Source organism: Silene latifolia, chromosome 4 (genome assembly GCF_048544455.1).
Source record: "Silene latifolia isolate original U9 population chromosome 4, ASM4854445v1, whole genome shotgun sequence".
Classification (NCBI taxonomy): Eukaryota; Viridiplantae; Streptophyta; class Magnoliopsida; order Caryophyllales; family Caryophyllaceae; genus Silene; species Silene latifolia.
The window spans coordinates 50,501,987-50,511,235 of NC_133529.1; the positions used below are offsets into that span (position 1 = coordinate 50,501,987).

At 33.8% G+C, this 9,249-nt stretch overlaps 1 long non-coding RNA gene across 1 annotated transcript; it reads right to left on the reverse strand.

The window, feature by feature from the left end:
* Nucleotides 1–2,078: 2,078 nt before the first annotated feature.
* Nucleotides 2,079–4,017, reverse strand: LOC141652230 (uncharacterized). Its single transcript, XR_012547057.1, has 2 exons — nt 3,768–4,017; nt 2,079–2,599 (listed from the first exon to the last, which is right to left on the reverse strand). It is a non-coding gene; the product is annotated as an uncharacterized LOC141652230 (long non-coding RNA).
* Nucleotides 4,018–9,249: the final 5,232 nt, after the last annotated feature.

Here is a 9,249-nt window from a genome sequence, read left to right on the forward strand (position 1 = left end):
CGCCGATCTCCGACGATACCCTTCCCCTGTAACCCTTATTTACTGTATGCCCTTCCCAATTGTGTTTCATTTTTTTTTGTTAAATCTATGATAAAAATAATTTGAAATGCCAGATCCACAAATTTATAAGCAAAAATTGAAAAAACTAAGACCATTTTGTGCTAGTGGGGAATTCATTGAGTCGAAAATGTATAATATGAGTCTAGAATAAATCGTTGGCGACGACAAGGTGGAGGCTACTGGCGACCGAAAGAGCAGCAGCAGCGAGAGTTCTATGGTTGTTGGTGATGTTGTTGTTGGGGTGGGTAGGGGTCGAGTTTCGGGTAGGCTTGGTTCGTGGATCTGGTGGCGTTGGTAGAGAGAAAGTCGTGAATGGCAGGGTTTGTTCGGTAGGGATTCGACAAGTCAAGTGGGAGGCAAGTTTCGTCTTCGTCTGTGGAGTGAGTCTGATCGGCTGCGTAGGACAATGGTTTTGAACTATTGAAATGTGACGGTTGGGTTAATGTGTGAGGTCGTAGGCTCGAGTTTGATGTGGTTGTTGTGGTGGCAGGGTTGCCTTAATGTCTACTGTATTTAGTTCTGTTGTTGTGTCGGCTGATGTTGTTGCTTCGTCCAGAACCAGAACCTTGCTTTTCTTAAGAAGGACGCGACCTGGCCACAAACATTATTCAGACAATAATCTATGAAACCATTTTTATTACTCCCGGAGTATATTATAAATCAAGTCGATGAAACATCTCCTAAACATGACCACTTGCTTTCTTTCATGTTCAACAACTTGTACTGGCGCGAGAAGCCATTCATAAACAAATAAGCTTAGGACTAAAATATACATTGCACCAGGAAACCATGCTTTAGCCATCAATGTTAAGCTTAAGTTACCTGGTTAACTTCTGAATGGAATTAATTTTTTCTTGTTAATTGGCAAATAAGAAGATAGTTTCGCCAGTTTATTACAGAAATGTTCAGAAGCGGTGTGTGCTGCCTCCTGCCTAGTTGCCACTTCGATATTACTAGCAAGAATTTTTCCGCATTATCTCAGCTGACTTTAAGCTGCATACGACATTCTATGGCTTTGGAATATTACTCCGTATGATTTATGGATTGGTAGTTAATGTGATTTAGCACAATTATTAACGCACTGATAAGGTTGCAGTTATGATTGAATCATTGAGAAATGGGCATCCATTTAGTACTTTGTGATTTCAGAATGTTCACGGTCAAATAAAGCAAACTGACCCATACACATAGTTGTTTATTTTAGTATGTAGTAATGGTTTGATGCTCTTTACACCTAATTTTCATTTACAAACTTATCTATTAGTATAAATTATGTTTGTGTTATTATAATTTGTTATTGAAGTTATGTTGGTTAACCACATTTATATCATTCTAGATACACTTCTTTAAATTGTTAGGTACACTTCTTTAGCTTGCTAGATACACATCTATGACATGTTAGATACATTTCTTTACCTTACTAGATACACTCTTTTACCTTGCTAGATACACTCTTTTACCTTGCTAGATACACATCTATGACATGTTAGATACACTTCCTTAGATTGCTAGATACACTTCTTTATCTTGCTAGATACACTCATTTAACTTGTTAGATACATATCTATGACATGCTAGATACACTCATTTACCTTGTTAGATACACTCTTTTTCCATGTTAGATATACTCCTCTGTCAAGGTAGATACACTTCTTTAAATTGCTAGATACAAACCTTTACTTTGATAGATACACTCTTTTAGATACATGCATTTATCTTACTAGATATATCTTACGATGCAAATCGTAAAAAATACTTAGATACGTAAAATATTACTTGAAAAACCGATTTAAGTAATTACAACAACTAGCTTATACGTAATTTACATCCAAATTGCTTTAATTGGTGTATGGTGTACCTTATGTTTCTGCATGGCTATTTACCATCTCATCCAAGCCTAACATAATCATGACCATAATCAGTAATTTGAGGACACTCAATTTTAGAATGTAAAACTTTTATTTGCATTTTATCGAAGATTATGTTCAATTCTGTCATCAAACAAAATCGAAATGATATGACTTGTATGAATCTGACTAATACTTTAATGTATCTATTCACACAATCACACTCATTTATATTGCTAAATACACTCCATTGAATTACTAGTTACACGCCTATACCTTGTCAGATACACTCATTTACATTGCTAAATACACATCTCTAGCAAGGTAGATACACTCCTTTGAATTGATAGATGCACGCCTTTACCTTGCTAGATACACTCATTTACATTGCTAAATACACATCTCTAGCAAGGTAGATACACGCCTTTACCTTGCTAGATACACTCATTTACAAATAAATACCCACACGACTAAAAGATGGTTCCAAGACGGTAAATCTTATCAACCATATATTTTACGCAGAAACATGGAAACATAAAATCAACCCTTTTCATGCCCCTCTTCAAAACCGGCCTGGGCCATCTCAGAATAAACCCGAGCTGGAAAAATGAAGTCGGCCAATCACCTACTCTAAAATATGTGGCTACTACCGTCACCTCTTCATCAGTACACCCTCCTGTTTTGCACCTTACCTGCATATGAGTATACCCATCGTTACATACGTACATTGTTAGGACTTGCAAGTACAACTTACTATACCAATGTGAAATAATGTCCCATTCAAAGAAAAATCTATATATGTGGCTACTGTCGTCACCCCTTCATTTGAATTTCTTTGATGGGTTCAATGCAGGAATTACAAGAATGCAAAACCAAAGGAAACCCGTTTGCTGAAACAATAATTAGTAATGATATAGACTCAATTTGCAAGCTTAATCTCAAAGAAACGGCCTTTGTCAAATCATTACCAATGAGCAATCCTACTAATTCAACTCAAAGGAGAAAATCGACAGAAGTTTTTATGAATAATAATTCTCCAAATTTACGAAAACTTGAAACACCAACAACACCAGGAAGACCAGTATTCAGTTTCAGTGTTGCAAGAAAAAATATTCCATCAAAATGGGTTGATGCTGAAAAATGGTTGGTTAATGGATCATCATGTCAAGTATACCATACAATTTGATTCTTGCACATATCCTAACGGCCTTCAATAACAAATTACTCCTCCATTAGAGAAGAGCAACAAGGATAAAAATAAGGAGTGCCGCGACAAACGAGTACTTGAGTGCAGCAACCACAATGGCCAATGATACAGCCAAAAGCGGCCACACAACTTGAACACTAGCCCAAGTGAGCAGCCATGTCAAACCCATTGTTAACACATTATCTGGATCCGGATCAAGTAGTAATTCTGCCCATCTCAAATTGAAGAATGTGGCTCCGTCTTTAGCGCATCTTTATCTCCATCATTTTCCTCTTTGGCATATACCACAAGTTTAAGTTGTGATGAAATTGCTGAAAAAGTGTCAACCTTCAGGTCCACCCCGTCTAACACCAGACCAACCAACCACCCAGCCCAAGAACTACCCACCAACACCTCCACCAACTACATTAATGCGATCTTACCCTGCCAGACCCACATCAACCTTCTTTCCACTGCAACTCAACGAACAACCTTCTCTCTCACCGACGATACATCACCTGACCCTCAGCCCTTTCTCTTAGCTTGTGCACCCCTTATACCCGACGCGACACGCCACCATCGGAAACCGCGAGACCAACCGGTGATATTTTCTTTGCAAAATTCAATCGAAATGCGAGATATAAATAAACAAATTAAGATTTCAGAAAACCAACCGTCGAAGAAATCGGAAATTTTAGAGCTGAAAACTGCAATTCAGGGAAGTTATCGGAAAATCCATCACTTGGTTGCTAGCAGTCGGAGCGACAAAAAAAAAGCGGCGAGATGCTTGCTTAGTCTGCTGGGCCGGCGAAGGATAGCACCATCTCCGGCGGTTGTTAGAGAAGCTACTATGTATGGTGGTGGTGACTAGTAGGTGGGATTTGGATAAGGGAGAGAGAAATCAGAGCGACGGGTTTAATTTGTGTTGATAATATAATTTCTTAAATTAGTTAAATACGGTTCGTATTGAACATTAGTTCGCACTGACCCGACCTATATATATATATATATATATATATATATATATATATATATATATATATATATATATATATATATATATAATTACTCTTCCCTTTTATATTCTCTACCGATTGTATATTATGTCGTAGATCATCAATCAAAACGAACGAACTCATTATACCCAAAGTGCGCATCACCCGACTAAGCTTTAGCTTGTAGTTGAAAATTCGGACATTTACAATGTTTTTTTTCTTCCTTCATTATTGACAATCTTATCTTTATTAATTCAGAAGACAATACTGAATGGAGAATGTGCCACGTCATTTGCACAATTTCTTTTTCTTTTTTTGGAAATTCAGGTTATGGTGGGTCCCGTTGGTGTGCACAGAATTTATTTCTTCAAATTGTTGTCAATACAACCATGCGACAATTTCCATCTTAAAAAAAAATTATGAAATAATTACATACAATCGGAATAAATGAAATTAATTGCATATAATCGGAATAAATGAAATAAATTACATATAATCGGAATGAATTACATAATTAATAATAAAATTACATAATTAATAATAAAATTACATAATTACGAGAATAAATTACATTTAATTACGGGAATGAATTACATATAATGAGAATATATTACATAAATTAATGAAATTAATTATTACAAACAATGCGAATAAATTAAATAACTTAAATAATTTTTAAAATTAGATAGTACATGTTGTTGAGCGCTTAGTGAGAGATCTATGTGCCGAATATGGTGAAACTTTTACTGATGTTAATCCGTCTGTAACCGGAAATGAACATTCACCCGGTAGTTGTGGTTTTAACGCATCTTATTTACGTGGAGAATGTTCATTTCCAGTTAGATCACTGATCTACATTAAACATCTAGATCACTGATATAGAACTATTAGATAATTACAATATAAATGTAAAAATAAAATATTCATCAAAAAACATTCATACCGTCCTAAATACAAACCCGAGCAATTTTGCACGGGTTTAAAATTATTATGGTAATAAAGGAAAGTAATAACCTATTTATAGTCTCATTGGCTTATCTATTGGCTAACCTTTTGAAATTAAGAGTAACAACAATAGTAATATAGTATGCTTTTATTATTAGCCTATAATTACGTTATACTAACTGGTGGCGACTTTTGTAATGGTGAATTGATTGAGAGAACTACACCGACGTACATAGTATTGGTGATTTGAGAGTTGTCAAACATTTGCTGCCCAACCTATTCCTAAGATGACTTTTGTTTGTTAACCTTTATTTTTAGGCTTGTATTTCTAGATGCCAATAAATACCCCAAATTTTAGAATAATTATACAGTTATACTTACCCTTTCTAATTTGTTCTACTGAAATTACAATTTTACCTTAATAATAATTATATACTCCCTCCGTCTCGATCAATAGTTATCTATTGCTTTTGACAAAAAAATTAAAGAAAGAGAAATGAGTGAATTTAGACCACACAAAACCTATAACCCCACATGTACATGAAAGATGCCCACAAAAAATGACCAAATAAGGAAATAGATAACTATTCACTAAAACACGCCAAAATGAAAATAGATAACTAATGATCGGGACGAAGGGAGTATAGTTCATATTATGTATTGCCAAAATTTTTAGAACAATTATATTTACCTTATTTAGTTTTGAGAATTGGAGTACAAAGTACTCATTTTTAGGGGATCAATTTATTACGTTAAAATCAAGTGAACAATTGATACGGAGTAATAAATTATTCTTAGTTTAGTATCTTTATTAGTATCTTCTAGACCTAGCAAAAGTATACCGAACCTGAAAAATCGATAGAAAATATCTGAATCGACACCTGTCGTACATCCAAAAGTTATAACTGAACTTCAGGCCGAAACCTGAATCGACCTGAAATGATTCGAAATCGAACCGACTTTGTAATATCCGAAATAGACCCAAGATCGAATGAACCTGAACTGTTTCAACCTAAATTGTTTTAATCCAAACCGATATATACCTGAACCGATTTAAACCCATACATTGATGACTGAAACTCAACACTGAAACCCGAAATGACCCGAATGTACCTAGGCGTCACATATAAGGTGTCTTTTTGTACATGAGTGTCACCCATTTGACGCCAATAAATTAATATTATATCGTTGTTATAAAAAAAAACATTATATATTACTTTTAAAAAAAAAAGTATTTGTATTATATCCAATGTTTTGAATAAAGACCTAATTCCTTGACATCCGATCCGATTATGACGTGACTCGAATCTCATCTGCTCTGATATTGACCTACTCGAACCTTATTTGCTATGATGATGAACCGACTCGAACCTGAACCGACCCGAAATATTTACAACCGACTAAAAGTGAAAACTGAATCCAACCTGAGTTGAACCGAACTGAAATAGAAAAAAAAAAAGATAAACCGAAATAACCTGACCTGAAAGAACCCAAACCAAAACTGATCTGATTGACCCGCCACCTCTAGTATCTTCCCAACATAATTTGGCCAAATGTGAATTAGCTTTCAATATTACGAAGTTATTATGGACACTTATAATGTTGCAATGCTAGTAATATTTTTTAGAAGACCTACTCATTCTTATTAAGATATTTTAGGGATCACTATATAAATTTAGCGAAAAGCTATGTACCCCATAAAACTTTTCAACTAATTCTAACTTTTTTTTTTTGAAATATGTTAAACATTGCTCGATCTCCTTCTTTCATTATTTTTGTTGTTTAAGAATGGCTTGCATTGTTTGCCATAAGCATAACATTTACATACCTAACTCCTATATAGGTATCAACAAAATCATGATTTGCAATTAAAGGCAAAAATATGGAAAACAAAATTTTAGAAGAATTAAACTAATGAACACCAAAAAAAAATCGAAAAATTGTTGGGAAAACAGGGTAGGACGAGTGCCCTATTAAGGCCATGTTCTTGTGGGCTTAATGAAGCTGTACTGAACATAAGTAAGTTGAACTGAAATGAAGTGAGCTGAACTGAATTAATGTTAGCTGAGATGAATAGAGCTGAAATAAGTAAAGTTTTTAACTGAAATAAGCTGAACTAAACTAAACTAAATTAAAATTAAACCGAAAAAACAGAGCCTATGACATTAACATAGGTAATATTTAAAGGTGAAAGACCCTGATGGCCAACAATAAATACATTTGACATATATTTTATAGAGCAAAATGCAAGTAATGGTTGTAGGCTTGTAGCCATAAGATGGTCCTTAGTCCTTAATAATAAAATTGTACTAATGAGTTGTAGCAAGGTGTTTGGTGGGGTTTAAGAAATACTCAAAAATGTGTGTAGGAGAGCATTTCACATAAAAACATAATATACCCCACATCCAAACAACTAAACAATGCACTTACATTCCATCAACTTTTTCCCTTTTATTTAATTCTCATCTCACATCACACACAACCCCAATATAATGCAACACATTTTCACCATTTTTTTTGGCTATATAATGCCTCATCTTTAACCTTAAACACCTTAAATTTATGTCTCAATATGCTAATTACTGATCTCCTCTCCCTCTCTATATTTCTCTCTTTTTATCTATTGCAAGAGAATGAAGGTCTTTATGTTGGTGGAAATATGAAACAAAAAAGGTCAGGGTGTTGAGCAAGATGGAGAAGCAGGGCACGTGCATTACTAACTCGTGCAATTACATATATATACTAATATATTATGAGGTGAAATAGTAAGCCCTATATTTTGTACTCCGTAGGTTGTTGGGGGTGTTCATTTGAGGTGTCTCAATGACCTATTTAATTATATTGGAGATTATTTCAAAGTATAGTTCATTTCTAGAGAATCTATGATCCGAAAATAGTTTTTCAAAATTTTATAAATGTTTCTATTAAGATTTATTATTAACTGTGTATCTTTTTCACACAAAGAACTAAGTTTTAGTAGAGTTTGAATTCAACTTCCTTATTCTAAAAAAAATGAAATTAAATTAAATAATGCTCAATTTGTTCTACAATATTAATTAAACAAGTTATTTAAACTAAAGCCCGTTGATATATAAACATTTAATTGAAATGTAAGAGCAAATGGAGTTGTTTGCTTTCATTTTACCCCTTTTTTTTATGTAAGATCAATTGTAGCAATGAGTTGGTCCTTTCATGTGCCCCTCTTCGCCATCATGCCCACCCGACCTCATTTCGGGCAACGGAGGATACTTCAATCAACAATTATTTATTGCGGATTACAATCATGAGCTTATGTTCATCTAGGTAGGTAAAACTTCAATGACCTTGATTATGCACATCTGCACTTTACTTTTTGATATTTAGTCTAGATTTGAGTCGCTAAATAAGATTAAAACATGATTTTGTTCCAGCGAAATCATCCTAATTACGAGTTATAAATTCAAGACATATAATCCGAACAAAAACAGTTGATTAACATAATAATTATTAAGCCATGATGAAAGCATGGTAAATATAGTTTTAGTTACTGCATGTAAACTTAATGAAACATAATGGCCCATGGCTTGGGTCACTTTCCACTACTTCATAGTTAATCTCTAAACTTCAGATTCGTTTCACCTCTTTTATGTTTGCAGGTTTATATTTATTAACTAGCATATATGATATATACATTGTAATATTATATCCCTTATCCCGTATACTTGGAAGTTTATAAGGTATATATTAAACATTGTTATTGTTTGCTCGGAATAGTGAAATAACAAGGCATGTCATGATGTAATGTTAAATTAGTAGTCATATTTGAAATAGTTTTGACAATGAAAATGTCATCAACATAAACACACGATTTAAGTTAGAAGTCTAACTCTAACAATTCTTACGCAAGTAATTAATGATATACGCATGTTTATGATGGTGGCATGACGAATAATATGGTGTTGGTGTTTGTAAAATGCTAGAATTATGATTTACTAGTGTGATGCACGTGCGTTACACGGATTTTAAAATAATTATCTAAATAAATGTAAAATGCGTAAGGATGTTTTACCCTTATTTGTGTAAAGGGGACTATAGATCAATTTTAATGCTAACATATTTGATTAACAATAAATATTGCTTAATTAGTACTTCCTCCGCTCTCATATGATCTACCCATTTTATTAAAATACTACACTCATATATTCAACAAATGGGTAGATCATATGAGAACGGAGGA